Raw genomic sequence first — 15,240 nt, 5'->3', positions numbered from 1 at the left:
TTTTCCAACGTTTTGTATATATGAGGTAACCAAACGAGGCCTAAAGGATATAAAATTTCCGAAATCTGTTTGGGCTAAAAATCACTGAAAAGGGAAAGGCCCACTTGATAAATAAATGGATCATAACAGAAGGGGAGCCCACAGTTGTAGGAAGCACGGAATAGGACGAATGGTCCGGCACGTGTGCGAAAGGAAGGGTGAGGACCATTGAAGGAAGCGTCTGGATTTAGGAAAGAGGACTCAGGGAGAAGTTAGGGAGAAGTTAGGGAGAAGTCAGGGAGATCAGGGAGAATTGAGGGAGACGGTCAAACATGAAAAGAGTTATTATGGAAATTATATTCCCTTTCCATAACCAAAGTGGGATACATCTAGGGTTCTTACCCTATAAATAGCCAAGAAAGCAATCAAAGAAGGATATACATTCATTCGCATACACACACATACATTCATCCAAGATCTTATAAACACGATATCTCGTGTTGGCAAGATTAGCATTACGAAACTGTTGTAATCATCCACCTATTCAAAAGCTAGTGCAATATTTGGCAGGGTACCGTCCCTCCCGCGGTTGTTCCCACATTGGGTTTTCCGCGTCACCAAATCTCACGTGTTAATTTATATTTCGTACTTTATTTCCTTATTTAAATACCGTCATACAAACAAACAATCAAATATCCGACGAGTAAGACCGCATTGACCCGAATCAACCAATTCGGTAAAAAATACCTAAACAGTTTGGCGCCCACCGTGGGGCATTGTGGTCGTCAATCGTTGATAATCTAAGTACGCAATGGATAAGCAAGCATCGGAATCCGTGTCAGGGAGCAGACAACCGTCACCACCGCCGACCTCTACTCAAAATCCAAAGATCGAAAGTGGTAACGCAGCTCCGGACATACCTCAAGAACCACACCAATAGCAAAAACCTCTTTGCCTCCTAAAACTCCTGCTGTCACAACCCAAGCCAGATCGGATAAGGGAGCAGCGAGCTCAGGCCTCACCCCGCCACCCAGTCCCACACAAATCTTGCTCGCTGGCATAGAAAGCCTACAGAAGGCCATGGAAAACATGAGAGAAGACCAGAAGAAAGCTGAAGCTGAAGCAAAGAAGAGGGATAGAGAGCTCTGGGCGCAGATATATATCCTAAAACAGCAGTCTTTCACCCCAGTAAGCAGGGCAGGCGAAGGAAGGACCCAACTAGTAGATCTGACACAGGGGGCACCAGGCGGCAGGAATCCACTTCGGCAGACACCAGATGAATTGGTAACAAGGTTGGATCTAGCTACAATACCATCAGATGGAAGAATAACTTCACAAGGACTAGGATACCTCACACCGGATAACTGGCCGGCAGCCAGCCGTGTGGAAGCACGAACAGGTGGCACCCCTGTCGGCAACTCCGCAGCAATTGACCAGACACCTGGAGCAGGATCCGAGTGGAACCAGCAAGTAAACTGGAAGCAGGGAACGATCGTTACCTAAACCCCCTTAGCTGCTGGGACGCTTCAGAACCTTCAAGAGTTTGGCTCAGGAGGCAGCATATTGAATCGCAAAGCGGTGATGTGTAGACCGGATTCGTGTAGCATAACAAATCAGCAGTACTTAGAGTTGAGAGAGATCCTAAGTAGGGTTCCAGGACTGCCTCCCCCACTTGAGAAAGCAGCACCTGACAGTTATGCCAACTCGCCATTCGTGGACGCCATATCCATCACAGCTATGCCAAAGGGATTCACAAGTCCAAATATGCCTCTCTTTGACGGCACATCAGATCCCTTTGACCATATAAGCCAAGACATGCGAGAAGATGATGACGATAAGAATGTACCGTATGGCAGGTAAAAGAGGCCTGCATGTGCAAAGGATTTGGATCCACCTTAACGGGGCCGGCACTTCGATGGTTTGTGAGTCTACCCAATAGGTCGATATCCACATTTGCTGAATTGGTGAACGCATTCACCCAGCAGTTTGGAAGCAGCAGGAAGCCACAAAAGCATGCAGGGGACCTGTACAGAATCGTCCAGGGGGCAGGAGAAACCATCGGAGAATACAACACCAGATTCAACAATGAGAAGGTGGCAGTACGAGAATGTGACGTTTCGACAGCAGTAGAAGCCTTCAGGAGGGGCCTCCACCATGATTCTGACCTGTATAAGCAGCTAACTATGCATCCTTGCCATAGCTTCGAAGTAGTGCAAGAAAAGGCTGCTGCCGCAATCAGACTAGAGGAAGACATCCTAGCCAGAGTCAGTCTACCTAATACACCAAGTGTTTCTAGTACCCCAGCCGTGGAAAAATCAGGAAGAAAGCAACCTACCAGTAAGAGGGATAAAAGATATAGGCCATATGGAAGGGGAGTCAACAGAATCGAAGAAAATCAGCAACTCCCTACTCTGGCAGAATATGGATTCACTACAGGTATCGGAGGAATCCTGAAAGCACTCAGGGAGATGGGAGACAGGGTAAGGTGGCCCAAGCCACCAGTAGAAGAGCAGGCATGGCAAAAAGATAGCAAGAAGAAGTGTGAATTCCATCGTGATATTGGGCATAACACTGAAGACTAGGGATGGCAGTGGGTCGGGGACCCGACCCAGACCCTAAGGGTCGGACCCTAATGGGTCGGGTATGGGTCTCATTTTTTCAGACCCAATGGGTATGGGGCGGGTATGGGTCTTAAGAAAATATTTCGGGTCCGGGTCTAAGTTATGAGACCCATACGCGACCCTTAGACCCTTTATTAAAAAAAAAAATCAAAATCACAACTTTTCTGAATTCATACTGGCAGACCGTAGAAACAAAGTAACTAAAGTCTCTTTCTCTTCCCTCATCCCATAAAGTGATAAAACCCAACCAAACTCTTTTGACAATACCACCACTCCACCACTTACACAAGGAAACCATCACCACAGCACTGATACGCGACTGACAACCACCTCTCTAATAGAGGGCGACCGACAACCACCATTAACGGCAGCCAGCGACGGTCAGATGGAGACGGCTATCAAGTACGGTATTGATTTTAGGGTTCCGAGTTTGATTCTTTCACATGTATTTGGAGGTAAAATTAATTTAGGTTTTCTTTGTCTTTCATAATCTCTCATTGGTATGTATATTGGATTTGGTAGTGTACAATAGAGATTAATAAACTCATAATGTTAAAGTAGTATGATTTTTTTTTTAATATTATAGAGCCCATAGCTGTTAATCATGTTATTAAAGTGGCTGAAACTCGGACCCGGGGGTAGACCCAGACCCGACCCTTACCCATAGGGTCCGGGTATGGGTCCTCAAATTTTAGACCCTTGCGTGTCTGGGTCGGGTACGGGTCCAAAGGGAAAATCTCGGGTCCGGGTCCGGGTCTGGGTGGACCCTACCCAGACCCTACCCATTGCCATCCTGCTACACACTACGAAGAGAGATCAAACGCCTGTATGAACAAGGAGAACTGAGCCACCTATTATCACGTGGGGGCAAGCAGCAGGATTAGGTAGGCTCCGCGAAGCCTGCAAATCCACCCATATGCAACAAGTTCATAAACGTGATAACAGGCGGCTCAGATATAAGTGGACTAACATACTCGGCAGCCAAGAGGCATGCCACCGGTACTAAAGGAGATAGACCAGGAAATTCTTGCAAAATTTCTCACAGTGATTACCAGCCGTCACCTTTGATGAAGGAGACACATATGACGAACGGGAACATCATGATGCACTCATTATTACCCTGTCAATGGCTAATCGCACGCGATTAGAAAGGTCTTGGTAGATACAGGAAGCTCAGTCAATCTGATTATGCTAAAAACCATAGAAAATATAGGATTCAGCGAGAAGGATTTACAGAAGAAGACTATCCCGCTAGTAGGCTTCAGCGGGGAGACAACCAACTCACTAGGCGAGATTGTCATCCCAACCTACGTGGGAGGAGTCAATAAGCAGATCAGGTACCTAGTCATAGACGGGCCCTCTACCTACAATGTCATCCTGGGAAGGTTGTGGCTGCACCAGATGAAGGCAGTCCCTTCAACGTATCACCAATGCATAAAATTCCCCACACCATGGGGAGTAGATACAATACGAGGAGATCAGGAGGAAGCTAAAGGCTGATATAAGAAGGCGCTAAAGTGCACTGCCAGTCTTCCCCCATAGCAATTACAGAAACAGCCTGTCCAGGACGAATACATCGAGCCCCCAACAGAAGAGTTGGATCAAATTAACCTGGACAAGCTACACCCAGAAAGAACTGTGCTAATTGGAGCTGGATGCACGGGAAGCTTAAGGCATCAATTAATCAAATTTCTGCAAGACAACATGGATTGTTTCGCATGGTCACACGACGACATGATAGGGATAGATCCGTCCATCATAACGCATAAGCTCAGTGTGGGCCGAAAGTGTAAGCCCGTCCAACAGAGAAGAAGAAAATTTGCAGCAGAAAGAAATAAGGTAATCAACCAAGAGGTAGATAGCCTCCTGGCAGCAAAGAAAATAAGAGAAGTAAAGTATCCAGAGTGGTTGTCTAATGTAATAGTGGTACCTAAGAAGAATGGAAAGTGGAGAGTATGTGTGGACTTCACCGACCTCAACAAAGCATGCCCTAAAGATCCCTTCCCTCTGCCTCATATCGATGCAATGGTGGATGCGACAGCTGGACACGAAATGCTGACATTTCTGGACGCATGGAGTGACTACAATCAGATCAAGATGGATCCTGCAGATCAAGCGAAGATGGCATTCATGTCTGAAAGAGGAATATATTGTTACAATGTTATGCCCTTCGGCCAAAAGAATGCAGGCTCCACATACCAGAGGTTGGTCAACCGCATGTTTAAGGAGCAAATAGGAAGAACTGGAGGTGTATATTGATGACATGGTGGTAAAGTCAGAAAAAGCCAGAGATCATATGCGGCACCTGGCAGAGACATTCAGCACCCTAAGGCAATACAAAATGAAGTTAAATCCATCTAAGTGTACCTTCGGGGTATCCTCTGGCAAATTCTTAGGCTATATTGTAACTCAAAGAGGGATAGAAGCCAGCATCGAGCAGATCAAAGCCGTTTTGCAATTAGAGTCACCTGAAAAACCTAAAGACGTTCAAAGGCTAGCTGGTAAGGTAGCGACCACGAAAGGAGTTCATCTCAAGATCATCCGACAAGTGCAGGCTGTTCTATGATGTATTAAGAAAGAGTCAGAAGTTTGAGTGGACTGCAGACCACGAGCAAGCATTTAGAGAGCTGAAACACTACCTCAGCAGCCCACCATTGAGGTCAAAACCGGAACCAGGAGAACCATTGTTCCTCTACCTAGCCGTCACAGAGGTGGCTGTAAGTGCCGTTCTAGTCAGAGAGCAGGAAAAGGAACAGAAGCCGGTATACTACGTGAGCAAGTCTCTGCTACCAGCAGAGACCAGGTACACATCTCTCGAAAAATTAGTATTAGCACTGGTAGTAGCATCTTACAAGCTGCGCCCTTATTTTGAATCCCACACCATACATGTTGTGACCAACTACCCGCTGAAATCTATCATTAGGAAGCCTGGACTGTCAGGAAGAATGTCGAAGTGGTCTGTACACCTTAGTGGGTATGATATCTAGTATGAACCCAGAACAGCAATCAAATCGCAAGCACTAGCAGACTTTGTGTCAGACTTCAGCCCAGCCATCCAAAATATGGCAGATGAGGAAATCCTCACCCTAGAGGGGAGCGGGGAGGCAGAGGTCTGGAAGATGCATATTGACGGAGCCTCCAACCAAAGGGGGGCAGGTGTAGGGTTGATCTTGCGGTCACCACAAGGAGATTTGATAGCGCAAGCAGTAAGATGTGAATTCAAGGCAACCAATAATGAAACAGAATACGAAGCCTTGATATTAGGAATGCAGCTAGCCCTGGAATTAGGGGTCAGGCACCTGCACATATCTAGTGACTCTCTACTAATAGTCAACAACGTGAATAATGAGTTTATAGCCAGAGACTCAAAGATGATTGCATACTTAAAAATAGCAAAAGAGCTAAAACAGAAATTCAAAACTTGCAAGCTCAAGCAGATTCCCAGGGATCAGAATGTGGAAGAAGATGCCCTAGCAACTCTGGGGGAAACATTCAAGCCGACAGAACTGTCCAGCATCCCTATCGCACATATGCTAGAACGTTCTATCCAGAAGACAGATGAAGTAGACAAAGGAGAACTGGAGGATAATCAGGACGAAGTGGGAGTTCAGACAACCACGGAAGCAAGGGAAGGCTCTCAGCTAGTTGACCAACCGCCTGATAAACCATCAGCACAGGCAGACGACTGGGATTGGCGTACACCCTACCTAGACTGGCTGCGTCATAATAAGCTGCCGGATGACAGGAAGGAAGTGGGGGCTTTCAGAATAAAAGCCTCCAGGTTTATACTTATTGACGATATACTATTCAGGGAAGTCACTGGCAAGGTCCCTACTTACGGTGTCTGGATAAGGAGGAGGCGCAGACTGTGTTACATGCTCTCCACAGTGGCGAATGTGGAAACCATGCAGGGGGCTGGAGTCTGGCAAATAAAGCTCTCAGACAAGGGTACTTCTGGCCCACAATGAAGGCAGATGCAGCAGAATACGCACGTAAGTGTGACGCCTGTCAGCGCTCAACACCAATGATCCACCAGCCAGCAGAGCCCTTGCATCCGATCATTTCCCCCTGGCCGTTCATGAAGTGGGGCATGGACATAGTAGGTCCCCTACCTAGAGCTACAGAAAACAGAATATGGATGCTGGCAATGACAGATTACTTCTCCAAGTGGATAGAGGCAGAAGAATTCACAGAAGTAAAGGACAAACAAGTCATCTCTTTCATAAAACGTAAATCATCTGCAGGTTTGGTATCCCATCAGAAATCATATGTGACAATGGCTCACAGTGTAACACCCCCTCATACCAAGGTGCCTTACCAGGACCACCCTACCATGAAAGTGCGTTACCATCTCGGTTGCCCGAGGTTAGTACATACCAAAAGCGTCTGAATTGAGCACTATTATTAAAGTACGGTGAAATGCAAAGTTTACAATATCCAAAACCAAATACTGTCTAACGAAATACAACTGCAAAGTCTTAACATTAAAGGAAAACCCACTAAGACTCAGACGGTGATGCTATGACTCGTGGTGGCAACTCTCCCAAGATAATCCCCAAGCTCTCACTAGCAATACCTGTCAAGCCTGCTCACCATCCCCGAATGGATCACCGCAGATTCCACAAATAACAACGGGGTCAGTAATACTCAACTAATAAGACAAACAAATGCAATAATCGTCTGATCATCACCAATTCCCAATCATCCAAGCTCACATAGTAACCGACTACACACCAAAGTGTGTAGCCCTGCCAGATTACCCATCGCAACAGGTAATCCTCGCCGCCAGTGGGTGACCGCAGCCGATCCCACCTAGTCCAGCTCCTCAACGAGCGACAACGATCCCTGTCCCTTAATGTGCACATCCCCTCCCGTGGCGGGTTCCACGGAGGGCGAACTAGGGTGTGAAGCCACTCCCGCAAGTGACTCCACCACAATCACAATCACATGACATCACAGTCATCTCAATCCCCTCACACCAACATTGTCACAAAAACTCCATACTACGATGATCAACAGACAACGATAATTACAACAACATGTCATGCAAAGCACAAGAACCGAGTAGGGAAACCCTACCTTAGCAATCAACAAGCAGATGCAACACGAACAATCAAAAAGGCTCCTCTACGAAGTCTTCTCCTATACAATGATCATGCAACACGATTACACTTTGTACAATTCCCAAAATCTTATTCTCATATAAATGTACAGTAACCCACAAAAGTACAAATAATCACGAAGATAGAACTTACCAACAGTGCAACGAGAACTTATACGCAAGAATCACGACGATTACCCACACAATGACGCTACGAAAAGCTTAAGAGAAGGATTAGGGAATGATTTGGGTTTGATTAGGGTAACGTAGAAATGTAAAGCTTTTGAAATGATATTAGAAACTGACGCGGAAATATAAAATACCCTAAACATTCCCTAATCAAACCGTCGAAATAACACTCCGCCAAACCGGACACTCGGTCGAGTAAGTGCATACTCGGCCGAGTGTCCAATACTCGGTCGAGTATTCACTATACTCGGCCGAGTATTCCTCGGCAGAACCAAAATAACCCACGGCCAAAGCACTACTCGGCCGAGTAGGCTCTACTCGGTCGAGTAGTCACCAAGGAAAATCCGTCGTGTTACAATCTTCCCCCCTTAAAAAGAACTTCGTCCCGAAGTTCACACTCTACTATACAAGCAAGCACAACACTACGTCACAAGACTATACCAATTACATAAGACAACTCCAAGGAACTATACAAGCACCACAACAAGTTACCACAAAATCATTTCCCGACTCGAACCAAACAAAGAAAAACAAAACAAAACACCATCGCGACCATCTCCTACCCCCCTAAAAAGACAACGGTTACGTCCCCGTAACCAAACATACCTGATCAAAAAGGTTAGGAAAACGTTCTCGCATAGCTTCCTCAGGTTCCCATGTGGCTTCCTCCACATTATGATTAGACCAAAGGACCTTGAGTAAGACCGTCTCACCATTTCGGGTCTTATGAACCTTGCGATTAAGAATCTCCTTAGGAATCTCGGCATAGGACAAGGATTCATCAAGTTCGATGTTCTCCATCTCGAGGATATGCGACGGATCACTCACATACTTCCGGAGTTGAGATACATGAAAAACATTGTGCACTCTATCCAAAGCTGGTGGTAAAGCTAACCTATAGGCTACCTCGCCAACACGGTCCAAAATTTCATAAGGACCTATAAACTTTTGGCTTAGCTTACCCTTTTTCCCAAACCTCATAACACCTCGCATAGGTGACACTTTCAAAAGAACCTTGTCACCTACCGCAAACTCAATGTCCCTGCGGTGTAAGTCGGCGTAGCTCTTCTGGCGATCTTGAGCTGCTCTCATCTTTTGGCGAATCAACTGGATTTGCTCAACCATATCTTGAACCAGTTGTGGCCCTAAAACCACTGCCTCGGAACTATCATCCCAACAAACTGGACTTCGGCATTTTCGGCCATACAAAGCTTCAAAAGGTGCCATCCCAATGCTTGTATGATAACTATTATTATATGAAAACTCGATCAAATCAAGTCTGTCTTCCCAACTGCCCCCAAAGTCCATAACACATGCCCTTAGCATGTCTTCTAAGGTCTTGATGGTCCGTTCTATCTGACCATCGGTTGCCGGATGAAAAGTTGTACTCATTTTCAACGTTGTACCCATCAACTCTTGCAGTTCTTGCCAAAACTTTGATATGAACCTCGCATAACGATCAGAAACGATATCTTTCGGGATACCATGTAACCGAACCACATGCTTTCTGTAACCCAATGCCAGCTGCATCTTAGACCAAGTATCCTTCATGGGAACGAAATGGGCTGACTTGGTTAACCGATCCACAATTACCCAAATCATGTCGTTACCTTGTTGTGACCTAGGTAGCCCCACAATAAAGTCCATGGAGATCGACTCCCACTTCCACTCGGGCACTGTCAAAGACTGAATCTTACCTTAAGGTCTCCTTTGTTCACCTTTGACCCTTTGGCAGGTTAAACATCTAGCCACAAACTCAGCTACATCCCTCTTTATGTTCGGCCACCAAAAAGTCTTCTTAAGGTCTCTGTAAAGCTTGTCGCCACCCGGGTGAACTGAATAAGGAGTGCAATGAGCCTCTGACAAGATCATTCTCCTTAACTCGCATCGTCAGAACACACCATCTCCCATCAAAACGAACACTCCCATCCGGATGTATAGAGAACCCGGAAGTCGCTCCACTCTCTACCTTTGACTTCCACTCCTGGATCTTAGGATCAAGCTCTTGCTTACTTTTGATGTTTTCATACAACTCTGGCTCGATCGTCAAATCCCCGATGGTATCCCCCTCTCGAATCATAAAGATCCCCAAACTAGACATCTCATCTCTCAACTTCAGCAAGGACATAGCTGTACATAGCGAATGAACGCTCTTCCTACTCAATGCATCTGCAACAACATTAGCTTTACCCTCGTGATAGATGATCTTCATATCATAATCTCCAATCAGCTCCATCCACCGTCTCTGTCGCATGTTAAGCTCCTTCTGAGTGTAGATATACTTTAAACTCTTATGATCAGAAAACACCTTAAAAGTTGCGCCATAAAGGTAGTGCCTCCAAATCTTAAGAGCGAACACAATCGCACTTTTGACTCCGGATCATGAGTAGGGTAATTCTCCTCATATTGCTTCAGCTGCCTCGAAGCATAGGCTATCACTTTCCCTCCCTGCATCAAGACACAACCAAGACCATTCTTTGAAGCATCGGTGTAAACCTCAAAGTTCTCACAACCCTCTGGCAAGGCTAGGATAGGAGCTGTGGTCAAGCGTTCCTTTAAGGTCTGAAACGCCATTTCACAACTCTCATCCCAAACAAATCTAACTTCCTTCCTCATCAAGGATGTCATAGGCCGCGCTATGGTAGAGAAATCTTTCACAAATCTCTTGTAGTAGCCGGCAAGGCCTAAGAAACTCCGAATCTCAGCAACATTCTTCGGCGATTCCCACTTGGTAACGGCCTCAATCTTCCTAGGATCCACAGATACCCCCTTCTTAGATATTACATGACCCAGAAAAGCCACTTCCTCTAACCAGAACTCACACTTGGATAACTTGGCATAGAGCTGATTTTCTCTCAAGGTCTACAGAACTATCCTCAAGTTCTCTTCATGCTCTTCCTTAGTCTTAGAATAAACTAGGATATCGTCGATGAAAACAACCACAAACCTATCCAAAAACGGTGTAAAGATCCGGTTCATCAAATCCATAAAAGCTGCTGGCGCATTGGTCAACCCAAAAGGCATCACCACGTACTCGTAGTGACCATAACGAGATCGAATCTTTGTTTTAGGAATATCCTCATCTGCTATCCTCAGCTGATGATACCCCGACCTCAGATCAATCTTAGAGAACACACCTGCTCCACTTAGCTGATCGAACAAATCATCAATCCTCGGCAATGGATACTTATTCTTCACTGTGACCCGATTGAGCTCTCTGTAATCAATGCACAGTCTCATACTCCCATCTTTCTTCTTTACAAAAAGAACTGGAGCTCCCCACGGTGACACACTAGGCCGGATATAACCCTTGCCTAACAACTCATGTATCTGCTTTTTCAACTCTGCCAACTCTTTAGGTGACATACGGTAAGGAGCTTTAGATATAGGACCCGTTCCCGGCTTAAGCTCCACGCTGAAATTGATATCCCTCTTGGGAGGCAACCTCGGTATTTCCTCAGGAAAGACATCTTCAAATTATTTCACCACGGAAATCTCAGAAGCTGTCGGCGGCTCTACTCGGTGATCTCTCACATGACAAAGAATTAAGGGACACTTCTTTCTTAAACGTGACTTTAAGGTCATAAAAGCTATAAACCTACACTTAGGCTTTACCACAAACCCTCTATAGGACACCCTAACACCCTTGGGACCCTTTAAAGACACTCTCTTTTGTCGACAGTCTATCCTGGCATCATACCTACCTAGCCAATCCATCCCGACAATCACCTCAAACCCATCCTTAGGAAACTCTAACAGTCTCTTGGTAGATCTACCCCTCCAATCACCATAGATATACCCTTATATAACTTGAGACACGACACAGACTCCCCCGAAGGTATGAACACATCATCTTTTACAACCTCAAACTTTCCCAAACCCATAGACACAACATGACTTTTAGACACAAAAGAATGTGTAGCCCCGGAATCAAACAAAACAAAGGACGGTACATTATTAACAAGAAAGGTACCGGTAACTACATGAGCATCATCTTGTGCTTCCTGCTTGTCCATCATGAAGAGCTTTCCACTGTTTTTCTGTCCTCCACCCTGAACAGAAGCATTGGAGGTACTTGGCTTAGCTGCCGAATCCTGGGTGACGCTGTTATTCTGGCGCTGATAAGATCCACCACCACCGCGGTTGTAACCGCCCTGGTTACCCTGTCCACCTCTGTTGCCCCATGATCCTCCCGGTCGGTTGTTAGCAAAACTCTGAGTCGGCCCCTGAGAAAAATTCCCTGATCGAGCTCCTGAACCATTGCCGGGCTTGTAGCTCGTGCATTCCCGCCTTTTGTGGCCTATCCCACCACAGTTGAAGCACGTAAGGTTGGTGTTGTCACTTACAGCCCGACCCCCATTCTTTCCCCAGCCACGAGAACCTCCAGAGAAACCAGCTCCACTAGAAAAAGCCTTAGCATGGTTGAAATTTCCTTTCTTGTTGGTTGGGCCGTTGTTCGTTGTTCCCGCTATCGCCTTCCTCTTTTCTCGTAGAGTCCTCTCCTCGATCTCCCTTGAGAGATCCACCATTCTCTCAGCTTCACCCGCTCTCAGATACACTTCCTTGAGGTCAGTAGCAACCCCAGCCGGCATACGACTCACGATCTTAGCAGATAAACCCCTCTCAAAACGGAGAGCCAAACCTCTTTGCCCGAGCTGCATATCCTCAACATAACGAGATAACTCCAAAAACCGATGATAGTAATCAGTGACTGTCATCTCCTCAGTCATGGTGAAAGAATCAAAGTCGGATCTCATCTTGTGTCGGATATGCTCCGGCACAAACTGCTCTCTCATAGCACACTTCAACCCAGACCACGGAATAGCCCCGTCCGCCTGGTAGTAAGCTCTAGCATCATCCTTGACATTCTGCCACCAAACTGCAGCTTCTCCTCTTAGGTAGTACACTACCTGCTCAACAATCATGTCCTCGGGGCACTTAACCATTTCCATGAGAGCTTCAATCTCACGGTGCCACTTCTCGAGTAGCTTTGGTTCACCTACCCCGTCATATGTGGGAGGGTGGAAACGAGCAATGTTGATGCTAAGCTGGGTTGCATCCATCGTCTTCTCGTTCCCTTTTCCCACATTTTTGAGAGCTTCAAGGAGAGCCTCTTGTTGCTCAATCATGCGAGCAACCTCATCAAGAGTCATCTCTGAAGCTTGGATCTGCGCGGGAGTTCTTTTGGGCGGCATTTTGAGCTGATAAGAATGAAAGAAACGTAAACACATGCTCAAAATTTAACACTCTTCCGCCATAAGAACACTCGGCCGAGTATACATCATACTCGGTCGAGTAAAGCTAACTCGGTCGAGTATCCTCCCAGATACTCGGTCGAGTATCGACTCCAGAAGCGAACGTCAAAACACAAAAACAACACTCGGTCGAGTTTAACAACACTCGGACGAGTGAACACTACTCGGTCGAGTATACGTTCATACTCGGTCGAGTTATCACAAACAGTAGCGACTGCTACTTTCCATCAAACAACACTCGGTCGAGTTCTTGGCTACTCGGCCGAGTACTCCATACTCGGTCGAGTACCTGCCCTGCTCGGCCGAGTTACGCTATAAACAGGTTTACAGATTACGATTCCCCTATCATGCTCACTATTCCCGTAGCAAATACGTAAGGACTTAAAAGCCATGTTATAATCACATCAGCATGCAATGCATATATTAAAAACTTTAATACCACATTGTAACCATATCAGCATCCAATTTGCACATATGCTAAATCCAACATTGTAATTCACAACCCGTTTCATCTACCACTCCTCCCATCACCACAATTAAGAACTTCATCACACATATTTGCAACTATCGACTTTTACCAACATGCATCTTCACATACGAGCACATACAAAGCCTAGCTCTCATCACACTCTCCCATGTTACCGGCTCGAGTGAGTAAGGGCCAATGTGCGACTCCGGGACGTCTCCCGAGTCTTTGCGGTAGCTCCAAACAACTCTCCCCGGGTTCATTTTGTTTAGACTCCCTAGGTTCATTAAATTCATTTGTTTAGGTGCCGGAATCTTCGGCTCTGATACCACTTTGTAACACCCCCTCATACCAAGGTGCCTTACCAGGACCACCCTACCATGAAAGTGCGTTACCATCTCGGTTGCCCGAGGTTAGTACATACCAAAAGCGTCTGAATTGAGCACTATTATTAAAGTACGGTGAAATGCAAAGTTTACAATATCCAAAACCAAATACTGTCTAACGAAATACAACTGCAAAGTCTTAACATTAAAGGAAAACCCGCTAAGACTCAGACGGTGATGCTATGACTCGTGGTGGCAACTCTCCCAAGATAATCCCCAAGCTCTCACTAGCAATACCTGTCAAGCCTGCTCACCATCCCCGAATGGATCACCGCAGATTCCACAAATAACAACGGGGTCAGTAATACTCAACTAATAAGATAAACAAATGCAATAATCGTCTGATCATCACCAATTCCCAATCATCCAAGCTCACATAGTAACCGACTACACACCAAAGTGTGTAGCCCTGCCAGATTACCCATTTGCGGGTAATCCTCGCCGCCGATGGGTGACCGCAGCCGATCCCACCTAGTCCAGCTCCTCAACGAGCAACAACGATCCCTGTCCCTTAATGTGCACATCCCCTCCCGTGGCGGGTTCCACGGAGGGCGAACTAGGGTGTGAAGCCACTCCCGCAACTGACTCCACCACAATCACAATCACATGACATCACAGTCATCTCAATCCCCTCACACCAACATTGTCACAAAAACTCCATACTACGATGATCAACAGACAACGTTAATTACAACAACATGTCATGCAAAGCACAGTAAACTGAGTAGGGAAACCCTACCTTAGCAATCAACAGCAGTATGCAACACGAACAATCAAAAAGGCTCCTTTACGAAGTCTTCTCCTATACAATGATCATGCAACACGATTACACTTTGTACAATTCCCAAAATCTTATTCTCATATAAATGTACAGTAACCCACAAAAGTACAAATAATCACGAAGATAGAACTTACCAACAGTGCAACGAGAACTTATTATACGCAAGAATCACGACGATTACCCACACAATGACGCTACGAAAAGCTTAAGAGAAGGATTAGGGAATGATTTGGGTGTGATTAGGGTAACGTAGAAATGATAAAGCTTTTGAAATGATATTAGAAACTGACGCGGAAATATAAAATACCCTAAACATTCCCTAATCAAACCGTCGAAATAACACTCCGCCAAACCGGACACTCGGTCGAGTAAGTGCATACTCGGCCGAGTGTCCAATACTCGGTCGAGTATTCACTATACTCGGCCGAGTATTCCTCGGCAGAACCAAAATAACCCACGGCC

This window comes from Silene latifolia, chromosome 10 (assembly GCF_048544455.1).
Source record: "Silene latifolia isolate original U9 population chromosome 10, ASM4854445v1, whole genome shotgun sequence".
Lineage (NCBI taxonomy): Eukaryota > Viridiplantae > Streptophyta > Magnoliopsida > Caryophyllales > Caryophyllaceae > Silene > Silene latifolia.
Note: the sequence above shows the minus strand (reverse complement) of the source record.